The sequence below is a fragment of the Anopheles moucheti genome, chromosome X (genome assembly GCF_943734755.1).
Source record: "Anopheles moucheti chromosome X, idAnoMoucSN_F20_07, whole genome shotgun sequence".
Lineage (NCBI taxonomy): Eukaryota > Metazoa > Arthropoda > Insecta > Diptera > Culicidae > Anopheles > Anopheles moucheti.
The window spans coordinates 9,998,506-10,009,676 of NC_069142.1; the positions used below are offsets into that span (position 1 = coordinate 9,998,506).

Sequence of the window (11,171 nt, forward strand, 5' to 3'; positions counted from 1 at the left end):
CACTGATTCTGCCATGATTTCCTGCTGTTAACATACATTTGTGGTTACTTGCTGTCAGATGGATATAGATGACCATTTTGCCATGTTTATAACGTTGTGTGGTTTGCCGTTGGATTGTTAATTGGATACATTCCGCCTAAAAGTATGCATTATGAAGCTGATATATGCAACTATTCAATATATACACTAACATAAAGTTAATTAGTGTGCCCCGTTGAGTAGATCAGTAATAATTTAACAGCAGTGACACAGTTTCAGTGCAAAACGTCCATTTAAAAATTATAGAATACATTTAGGCGTTTCTCGTAACAGAAACAAATCAATGGTTAATATGTTAGATGTGCTTACGATACAGGTATTTGAAACACAGGCATTCTTATCAGGAATTAAACATTACATTTTAACAAAAGTATGGTGATTTATTTACATATAATGACGCCCAAACGTAGATAAAATACCAGCTTGTGTGTGTTCCTTCCTGAATGCCTCGTAGTGATGCAGGTTGTTTGTTTTTGAGTTGTTAGTAATTAGTATTTGTAATTATTTTAATGCATAAGAACTTGAAGGCATAACCAAATCTGCGTTATCCTGTATAGTATTTTAATGAACTTGAAAAGAAAAATATCTATAATGAGTAGTGTTACTTAATTTGGAGAAAATCCCACAAAACAAATCGTCTCATTGTTCTTTGCAATTACACAAATTAAATATTGCTGATGCTAATTAAACTCACCCCAAAAGTATGCAATCCACATCACAAATGATTCTGTTAAGACTTATTCTAACGTTATGTGCAGTGCTAACGTCTTTATAGTGGAAAATTTGTTGAAACTACATAGAACACGAGTCGGCAACTAATCAAAAATGTATATGAACCGTTCGTATTGTTCTTAACTCTCATCTTGTGTCATCTTTCGGGGCGGCTTAATTTCGACCCGCACCCGACTGCCAATCACCTAAGACAGTGTTGCATTTTTCATGCCAGGTGCTGCCACCGACCCGGTTTTGTGGCCAAATTTTCCACCGGCCTCGTAACGCTGACCGTCCTGTAATCTGCTGAGATTACAGGTAGGTAAACGACTTCACCCTTTATCGGGGTTTGGGAAGGGTGCTAATATCTTGCGCCTTTTTGCAAACCCCGCCGGTTTTACGTTCGTTAGCTGGCCGGATTTGATTTTCCATCGAAACCGCTCGTCATGTCACTTCCATACCTTCCACGCTCCGACGTCAAGCCCATCCCCTTCGGGCGGAAGTGAATTAAATGGCCAGCGATGGAATGGGACCGTTGCTGAGAAGTTTACAGTTTTTAAGTCTTAAATCAGATTGAACCCGGTGACGTTTCCGGGTGTGTGTGTGTGTGTGGGGGGGGGGGGGGGGGGGTGGGGGGGGGGGGCGTGTGATAGTGGTCGGACGCCTAACCGCGATACGGCAAAACCATCCCAAAACGATAATGGCGAGAAATAAACAAATTAATTTAGCAAACACACCACACCATCCGAGCGTGATGCACCCTTCCGTCCCCATGTCCGCCACGTCTATTAACTTGCCGCCGGTGCAGAACTTTTGCAGCTCGACGACAAAGCGGGGTTTTTGTCACCCACACACACACACAAAGCCTCCATCTCCGGCGCTGGCGCCCAACAAACTGTCCTTGATCGGCAGTAAAACGGAGCGACGATGGGTTCGATGGGTGCGGACACGGACACGCCGATCCCAAACTATTATCATCCGTCGGCCCTGTGACGGGTTGTGTCGGTCTCATCAGTATCAGGTCTTTTGCATGTGACGCGGGGTTTGTCTTTCACGCCAGATGCCGTTCGGGGTTTTTAATGAAGTCAGAAGGGAAATATATTTACACTACTGTGAGGCGGTTTTGTCGAATTCCACAAATTTAATATTCATACGAGAAGTTGTTGTGTGTTTGTATGTGTATGTGTGTGAGTGTGCTATAAAAAGGACGCCTTCGGCGTCTTAGACGTCTAGGCTTTTTCCGGGCTCAATGAAATCTATCACATAAATCGCTGTAACATTGCACCGGTTAGGGCACCTCCAGCACCTCCAGGAAAGGATGCTAATGAAGGTACCTCTCTCGTAAGCTGGAACGGTTTTTTCGCCAGCATTCACCTGGCCCCATCGAACCATCGCAAACCAAACGGCAGGGATTTCCGGCAGCGACATAATGGAATTTATTATGATGGACTAGTTGCGTATGTGTGCTGACCCCTTCTCCATCCGGCCGGGTGTGCTGTCCAGTGTAATCTGGTGCCAAATTTAATCAAGTTTGAAAATGCGCGCATCGGACATCTTCGTGCCGGGTTCGGATTCCCCGGGCGTGTGTGCAAAGGCATAGGCCGGTGAGACCGAAACGAGTTAGTGATAATTTGGCGTGTGCCCTTTGTTTACTTTTTTTGTTTTGTTGCTTGGAGGTGAGCCGCACCAATCTATTCATTGAACCCGTTGTAAAAGCCACCTTACTGAGGTGCGGGACGAGATGGCTTTCTCGAAGGCTGCTACTGTGACCGTACGACCGCATCAAATTAGCCAATGTATATTCCTCACGGTACCCTCGGGGACGTCGATCCCTTACACCCCCCCCCCCCCCCCCCCCCCCACCGGCGCAACTCCCTGGGCAGTCGTATCGGTCGCAACTGTCGGGCCTCCGGCACCGGTGACGTTGATTTTTCCGGGAAGCGTACCGGATGATAACGGCCTCCGGCTAATGCTGGAGTGTCGATGTTGGTCGTTAAAAAGGGGGGGAAAATCACATTACAGTCGAGAGTTTCAGAATCTCTGGAGCATGCAGGGCACCGAGACATTTGCAATTCGTCAGCTTTAGCTAGCTATTAACCCGGCGGAGTGTATCGCCATCACTGCCTATCGTTGGTCGGTGATTAGCAGATTGTTGATTGTAAGGCAACGAGATTGCCAATCGTCACGTTGATTAGCAAAACGATGCTTAGCATTGGGGCCGTGTTTCGAATGTGTAATGGTGCAATTTATAAAACTCTTCAAAAACCTTCGCAAACCATTATGAAAGACAAACACACATTTATAAAAAAAAAACATAAACCAGGCTTTTAGCCTGTGTTTAGCATACATTTAGGGGCTATTTTATAGTAAACATTGGTTATTCTGTTTATCCTGTCAGTATTTATAAAAGTGAAACAATATTCTTAACAAAATCATTACAATTAAGAGAAAACATGAAAAAAGGCTGTCACTTTCGACTTCCCATTAGAAAATTAGTGAAAAAAGTGAATAATTATACTTATTATTTTCAAGTAAAGAATGAACCCTACTGTAACATTTATATGAAACTTTTACACTTCCTCATAGTGCAATAAGTTCTTCATAGAACCGATTAAAGCTTAGCGTCACATAAAGAACGAAACACAAAATTATGCAGTCATGCTATTTAAAATACAAACATTGCATACCTCCAGGCGCTTAAATTCTTCGCCGTACTGTTAACGTTTTTATGCGTTTATATTAGTTTCATATTAAAATAAATAACATAAATTCACAAGAACTACTTGCAAAACCCTCTAAATCGTGTATTTATCGCTTCACAGAAGAATGCATCGTGTAAATCTATACGTAAACTGATGTAAAAATGCATCAGAACAAAGCAACGCTTAAAATGATGGAAATGTATACCTGATAGTTTAATAATCATGAATTCATTAATACTATTTGCTAAAGCGTTAGCATAGAGAGCAGTTGTATGTCTTTTATGAAGGAAATATTAAACCAATTACACTGCAGCCAAATGCAAAAAAGGTAGATAAAATCAATTAAAAAAGCAACAGGAAGACATTGGAGGAAGCATCGCTCATAAAACCATACCTGTACAATTCCATCGCGTTAAGTAGAATAAAAAATATAACCCATTTCCGTACAGTAATTCCACGAACAAATTAATGATCTAACGCAACACGTGTTGCTGGGTCGATTGATTGCAGATCACATTTCAAGCACAATTTTAATAGCGAAATGAATTACAACGAATTGTATGGAATCATTTTACCAGAAATGTAACCTGTTGGCAACGATCGAAATGAATTTTTAATTATTTGATGCGTTACCAGAATATTTAATAGCTATATTTTTTCAATTTAATATGTGATTACTAATATTTATTTAAGATGTTATTAAATGATTCAAAGTTTTAAAATTAAAACAAAAACAAACAAAAGCTTTTATGAAAAGGTAATGACACGATGGAACGAAAGCATGACTGAATTTCTCAAATAGCGCCAAAATGTAGGCAATATGCATGAATTTCCGTAAAATGTAGTAGAAAACATGTGAACTTAAATTTAATCTAGTTCCAAGGTTTATCGGTGGTTAGTAAACGTATTTTTTCCCTCGGTATCTGCACAGAAAACAGCACCAACGAACCAAGTGATATGAATTTCAAAGCTGCTAGAAAAACTGCATTTATCACTTGAAAATCACTACGCAAACACGCAATTAATCGTCGAAAAAACAGGAACTCACCCCATCTGTTGGGCAGGAATTACGTTCGATTGAGTACCGTGGGGGCTTCCAAACCCAATTTTGCTGGTGGGAGAAACAAACACAGTGCAAAACGGAGTACCTGATGTAAATACACCGGCATCGTCGCTGCAGCCAGCACCAAACGGTGCGTGCAACTGGTGCATTGCAAACAGGCGGTGGGAATCAGCGTTGACTTTAGTAAAATCTGGTTTTTTGTTTGTTTGTTTGCTACATGCATCACATTCAACTCTCGGTTGTTGTTTTTTTCCCCCTGTCAGGGAATGATAGAGAACGGGTTCAGTTGCTTTTTTGTTGTTTTTAATACCAAAAGACGATAATGGGCCCGGAAATGTTCGAAAAGCGAGGGTGAATTTAATTTGCATAATCAACCATTCGCACACGGAACGCGATGTTGCGGGTGGGTGGGACAGATGTTTCGGTGGGTGTGGTGTAAATGGTACAAGACCCTAGAGGGACAGCGCGACAATTATTACCTGTAATAGAGATTTTCTCCGAGGCGTCTGCCATGCGGATTGCATACCTTCAGGCAAATTTTGCACAAAGTTCGAAAAAGAAAAAGCGCCAAAATGTATGCAAATGGCAACACAAAACTATCTTTCGGTGGCCTCAGTAGGGCACTTGCATGCCCACTTTTAACGAGACCCAACATTTAGGTGTGGCGCATAACGCACAAAGCTGACGAAAAAAAGAAACAAAATAAAAAACCAAAAACGCTTCACGCTTGCCGCCTGGGTTTGGCAATGTTTTCTGCTGTGTTCAGCGTTTTATTTTGTTTTATTTTGCATCCCACTACATTGCACTACTTTACGCGGCAAACAGGCGAGCCCAAACTATTCATAATGCCATTATAATGAAGTTTTGCAACTGTCCTAATCAAAAGGGTCGCAAACAGTCAGCAGGAGAGGTTTGCGAGAGGGGCAGGGTAACGAAAGGCGTCACAGGGACGTGAAGTGCATTAGCAAAAATGAAAAGCAATAAAAAACGGATGTCCAAATAAATTATTACTCAACGGGTAGCAGCATGAAAAAAAAAACAAAACAAAAAACCCAAGCGAATGGTTGTAACCGGTAGCCTTCTGCCTTTGCCTAGACGGCCTTTACGGTACGGGCGGGTGCACCCGCACGAAAATAGTAGCAACAAACTGCAAGCAGCAAAAACACAACAGCACAACAATTCTGGGGTAGAAAAACATTTATCAGCATATGAAAATTTATTTCCTTCGCACCGCGCGATGCACTCACCGGGCGATGTCCTAAGTGTTTTCCACTGTCAAACGCTGGGCATTATGCACACGGCGGCGAACGTGTGCCCGGCGCGGTGTGGGAATGTGTGCTGGTCATCCCGGCCATGCCGTTTTATGATTATTTGCCGGGGCGCAATCAGCGTACTGCATTTTTTCCTTCCTTCTCTCTGTCTCTCTACCGCCCCCCCCCCTCCCTTCCTCCCCAACCCTTACTAAGTGAAGGACTTTTCGCGGTCACTTTGGTGCGGTTGTAATTAGGAAAGCGAGCGTAACGTTTCGCCTCCTTCCGTTCCGTGTTTAACGCGCGAAACAAATTTTGTTTGCTGGACAACTAAAATGGAAACCAAATACAAAAAACGACACTCTTAGGTTGGGGTAGAACATTGCTGGCAAAAATGCCCAGCAAGGCCAATGCAAAGCCCTTGCAAAAATGGAGCGGGGACGGGGTTGGTCAAAACCATCTGCATCTGCCGGCGAAATAAAAGTAACGAAAAGAGTGCAAAGCCGTGTTTTGCATGGTACGACACCCTCTAGCCGCGGGACCCAAGCCGACGGTGGTGGGCAAAGTGACTTACGGGATCAGTTGACGGTACGGTGTAAAACCTCTCCGATTAAAATCCGCTTGTACGCAACAAGCAAAGGTGTGAAGCACGGCACACTGACGTGTGGCTAGTTTGTTTCAATTTTGTCCGAGAACAATACTCGATATGCTTCCGGAAGTATGGCAACAACAACGAACAAACCATACCGCTTCCCAAAGGAGTTGTTACGTTGCACAGTGGGCGAGTTGCGTGTTAATTTCGGGACAAAGTTTTTTTCGGGTAATTTTAAAGTTTTTTTTTCTGATCGTTATCATTATTGGAGATAAAAACTACATCTTATGATATATTAAGACCTGCACTACCAGGTGTTGTTTAACAAAATTTCGATTTAGGTTACATTTTCTATTAGTTTCCTGATGTCAGTATTGATTTTTCGCCAATATTGCATTGCATATTATTTTCATTTTGATCAGCGGCGGATCAAACGGTAGGCGGAGTAGGCGGTCGCCTAGGGCCTCGCCGTGTTGGGGGCCCCAATAAATTTGTTCCTATTGTTTGATTTTTGAAAATTTTATAACAAAGTTAAATTATAGCAAAAAAAAATTAATTTACAAGGTAGAAAATTGATCAAAAATATCTTCCTTGGTTATATAAAACATTTTTTTCTATGTGATAAATTAAATGCAGAGAAGAATATCGACTTTGTGACTTTAAAGTTTAAACGAAATTGCACCAGGACCAGGACACTAATTTTCCCGTTGGTCGAGAAAAATTTCTTCTAAAACTATCTGTTTCCGAATGTATAATACCAAGAGAGCATCCACGGAAGAGGTAGCACCTAGTACAGCAATTCTGGTCGAAAACCGCCGAAAGGTATGCAATGTTTAAACACTAACTTTCCCGTTGGTCGAGAAAAATTTCTTCGAAAACTACCAGTTTCCGAATGTATAATACCAGGAGAGCATGCACGGAAGAGGTAGCTCCTGGTACTAGCGCCGTAAGGTATGCAATGTTTATACACTAACTTTGCAACCAACTTGCAACGCAATGCGCCGTAAGGTATGCAATGTTTATACACTAACCTTGCAACCAACTTGCAATGCAAGTTTGGTGCATGCAAGAAACTTGCAGCAAGATGGCGCCCAACTTCGTACTTGCATGCAACAAACTTGCATGCAAACTTGCATGCAAACTTGCATGCAAGTTTGTATGCAAGTTTGCATGCAAGAACTTGCATGCAAGAACTTGCATGCAAACTTGCATGCAAACTTGCATGCAAACTTGCATACAAGAACTTGCATGCAAACTTGCATACAAGAACTTGCATGCAAACTTGCATACAAGAACTTGCATGCAAACTTGCATGCAAACTTGCATGCAAACTTGCATACAAGAACTTGCATGCAAACTTGCATACAAGAACTTGCATGCAAACTTGCATGCAAACTTGCATACAAACTTGCATGCAAACTTGCATGCAAGTTTGCATGCAAGAATTTGCTTGCAAGAACTTGCATGCAAGTTTGCATGCAAGTTTGTTGCATGCAAGTACGAAGTTGGGCGCCATCTTGCGCGCCATCTTGCTGCAAGTTTCTTGCTTGCACCAAACTTGCATTGCAAGTTGGTTGCAAGGTTAGTGTATAAACATTGCATACCTTACGGCGCATTGCGTTGCAAGTTGGTTGCAAAGTTAGTGTATAAACATTGCATACCTTACGGCGCAGTACCAGGAGCTACCTCTTCCGTGCATGCTCTCCTGGTATTATACATTCGGAAACTGGTAGTTTTCGAAGAAATTTTTCTCGACCAACGGGAAAGTTAGTGTTTAAACATTGCATACCTTTCGGCGGTTTTCGAGCAAAATTGCTGTACTAGGTGCTACCTCTTCCGTGGATGCTCTCCTGGTATCGGCAATCTGAAAACAGCTGGTTTTGTATGGAATTTCGTACCACCTAATGGCGATCCAAGTAGTGGCGTTATCGTTCTCCTTAGCGCATACAAACGTTTATATATAGAGACTAGCTTACTAGGCCCGTTTACAGGGCTACGCAACAGAACTCTGAGATGTACGCAAGGGAGCTTTCTTTCCGAGACTTTGCTGGTGTTGTTACATCATGTTTGAAGTACATCTCCATAACACCGATAATGCCGTAGCAAAATTATGGGCCCCCCTTGAAAAATTCCGCCCTGGGTCTCCAAGGGGATTGATCCTCCACTGATTTTGATCCATATTTTTATTAATGGATCAGATAGATGGAGAGCGTTCATGATAATGTCCTTGCAGTTAAAGAGTCTTCAACATTTTCTAACATGCTCTCTTTAGTGTCTTCTTTTAAAATTGTCACTTCTTTCATTATCTTCTATTTCCAAGGCCCCAATCGGTGCATCCATGACATTTTTGTCAACAACTTTAGAGGGAATCTTGTAGCAATTTTAATAATTTAAATAGAATGTTAATGTATATTTGGTACAACTTGTTAAATACAATAGTATTGAGATCCTTTGCAATCTCTAAAACTCAATTTTCCACTTCATTTACATTATTATCTGATTTGGTTTGGCTTCCTGATACCAGAGAGAGTTGATTTACAAAAAACCTTAACAAACACTAAGTTTGCAAACTTTTGTAGCATGTTTCAACATAAAATGAAAGTACGCATGTTACACTATAATTCGATATTAATTAGATGACGCCACTCTGAAAATCTCCAAATAGTTAAACTTTTCAAATTGAGAATTTAAATTCCTATAAATCGCAAATGCAAGAAATTATATAGGACAAATCATAAATATTCTTGCAAAAACACAAATCAATCACCAAAATCAATCTATTATTCAATGAGTTCTTATTCTTGTTTATCGGCACAACAACCTCAAGAGGCTTAAACCAGCCATTTTTCTATCCTTTTTTTTATTTGTATTTAGAGTTAAAGTATGCCATAAAATCTTTATTAAATTTACAACATGTTTACATATGTTGACTTTGACAGCCTCATTCATTGAACCCATACAGAGGCTTCTTTTGTCTCAGTTTAGTCCCATAGATTAAAACACCATGTTTGGTTTTTGTGCTATTTAAAAGACAATTCGTTTGAATTATGTCCCGTCAAATGCCCAATGTGCGTTGGTGGAAGGAATCGAGATCCCACCGGCAATCCACCGTGGAGATCTTACCCCAAACACCTTTTTACACCGTCCTGCATAATAGTGTGATCTTGTACATGTATGTGTGTGTGTGTGTGTGTGTAACGTTTGATATAGTTGGTAATTTTGATCTCGGTGCCTGGCGGTGCCTCGTTATCCCACACTGTACAGACTTTAGACATATGTGTGGTCATTCAGGACTACCCACAGCACGTTAACGTCCAACAGTGAAAAGACATGGAGACATAATTAAAAGGGCTTCAGCCAGCTGCTGCACAGGACATTCTTGCGGTGTATATGTGTGAGTGAATGTGTGTACGTGTGCCTTTTGTCGCACCAAACCGTAGTAGTGGGGCTGTCGTCATGTATTAATAATCGAAAGTTGCGATTTTCAAAGCTTGCTGAGGCAAAGTTTTTCTCTCCAACACCCGCAGCACGACCTTTCAAACAGCTTAAGGAACACAGATGTATATGTGTGTGTGTGTGTGTGTGAGTGTGTTTTTTTTCCTCGGTCGTATAGGTAGCTAGTCAGGCGAACGTTTCTCCAGCACCGGGAAAATCGGAACGTCCGATTTCCGGTAGCCTTAAAATTTATGCCGTTCCTCTTCACCAGATGCAAATCTGTCCAATACAAGCGTTATAATGCGATGCTCCGGCAGGAAAAGTTCTACCATTACTCTCGCAGTTCACCTCCGTTCCCGCCACCCAAGACTCTCTCTCTCTCTCTCGGCACCAGTTTTTTGGAAGTCAGCTTTTGTTTCCGCTTCCGTAACAGTCGACAGAACCGCGTGCCTGCTCGCATGCCTTGGCACCATGTCGAACCCGGCCAGACCATCGAACGCTTATCCGGCAAAGAAAAGCCAAAATTTAAACACCAAAGTCTTAGTGGAACTGCTTGCTGCGTGCAGCTGCTCTACGGGCGGAAGTGAGTGAGTGTGAGCCGCCTTCTTAAGCGCTGCCCGGTGGTGCATCGACAGAACCGGCTGCAAGGCAATCGAATTTTGATCTCTGCCCACACCATACCGGTCGCCATAAAGCATCTCCTTTTTGGGAGCGAGAATTGAAAAACCAGCACCCACATTTAAAGGAGAACCTGAGACGGTGGCATTCTTAAAGTCTTTTTTCTACACAGAGTGGCGTAACCATCGCCATGATGTAAGGTTATCATAACCTCACCCGAAAAAGATCAACTGGTGGTGCGGAGACTCGAAGTGCACTCGATGAAGGAGATGGTCATAAATCTGGGCGTAAAATAATTACCACCACTCGGCAGAAGCACACTTCATCTATAGGCCGCCAGGGAGGTACCCTTTGTGCCCTCGCTCGAGTTGTTGGAGTGGCAGCAGTTGGGAGCTGTGTGCAAAATTGTATCTAAAAATACACTTTCCACACATTGACTTCCGCGTTGTACCGGTATGGATATGGGTGCGTATGGAGTCATCTGTCTTCTGTAATTGCAAACAGGACGCTCTGTTTGATAGGCAATAAATACCGACCGGTATAACTGCACCACTTGGAGGAAGCAGTTGAAAGAAAAGCGATCAGGAAGAGGCTTTTTGAGGTCAATATTTCCCAAGAAGTAACCTAGTGGACTATATGATCGACAAATATGTCGGCACGGTACTTCCTGGATGTGGAGATGCTATCGTCGTCTACGATCTCCGACAAGTAACAGCAAGTTCGAGCTACCGAAAGAGCGTTCGCAGGTGTTGGAAACCTGT

At 42.3% G+C, this 11,171-nt stretch overlaps 1 protein-coding gene across 1 annotated transcript in view; it reads left to right on the forward strand.

Annotated features, from left to right (window-relative positions):
* Positions 1–11,171, forward strand: part of LOC128306729 (uncharacterized) — a 383,189-nt gene that overhangs the window by 300,127 nt on the left and 71,891 nt on the right. The gene's annotated exons all lie outside the window — the stretch shown is intronic.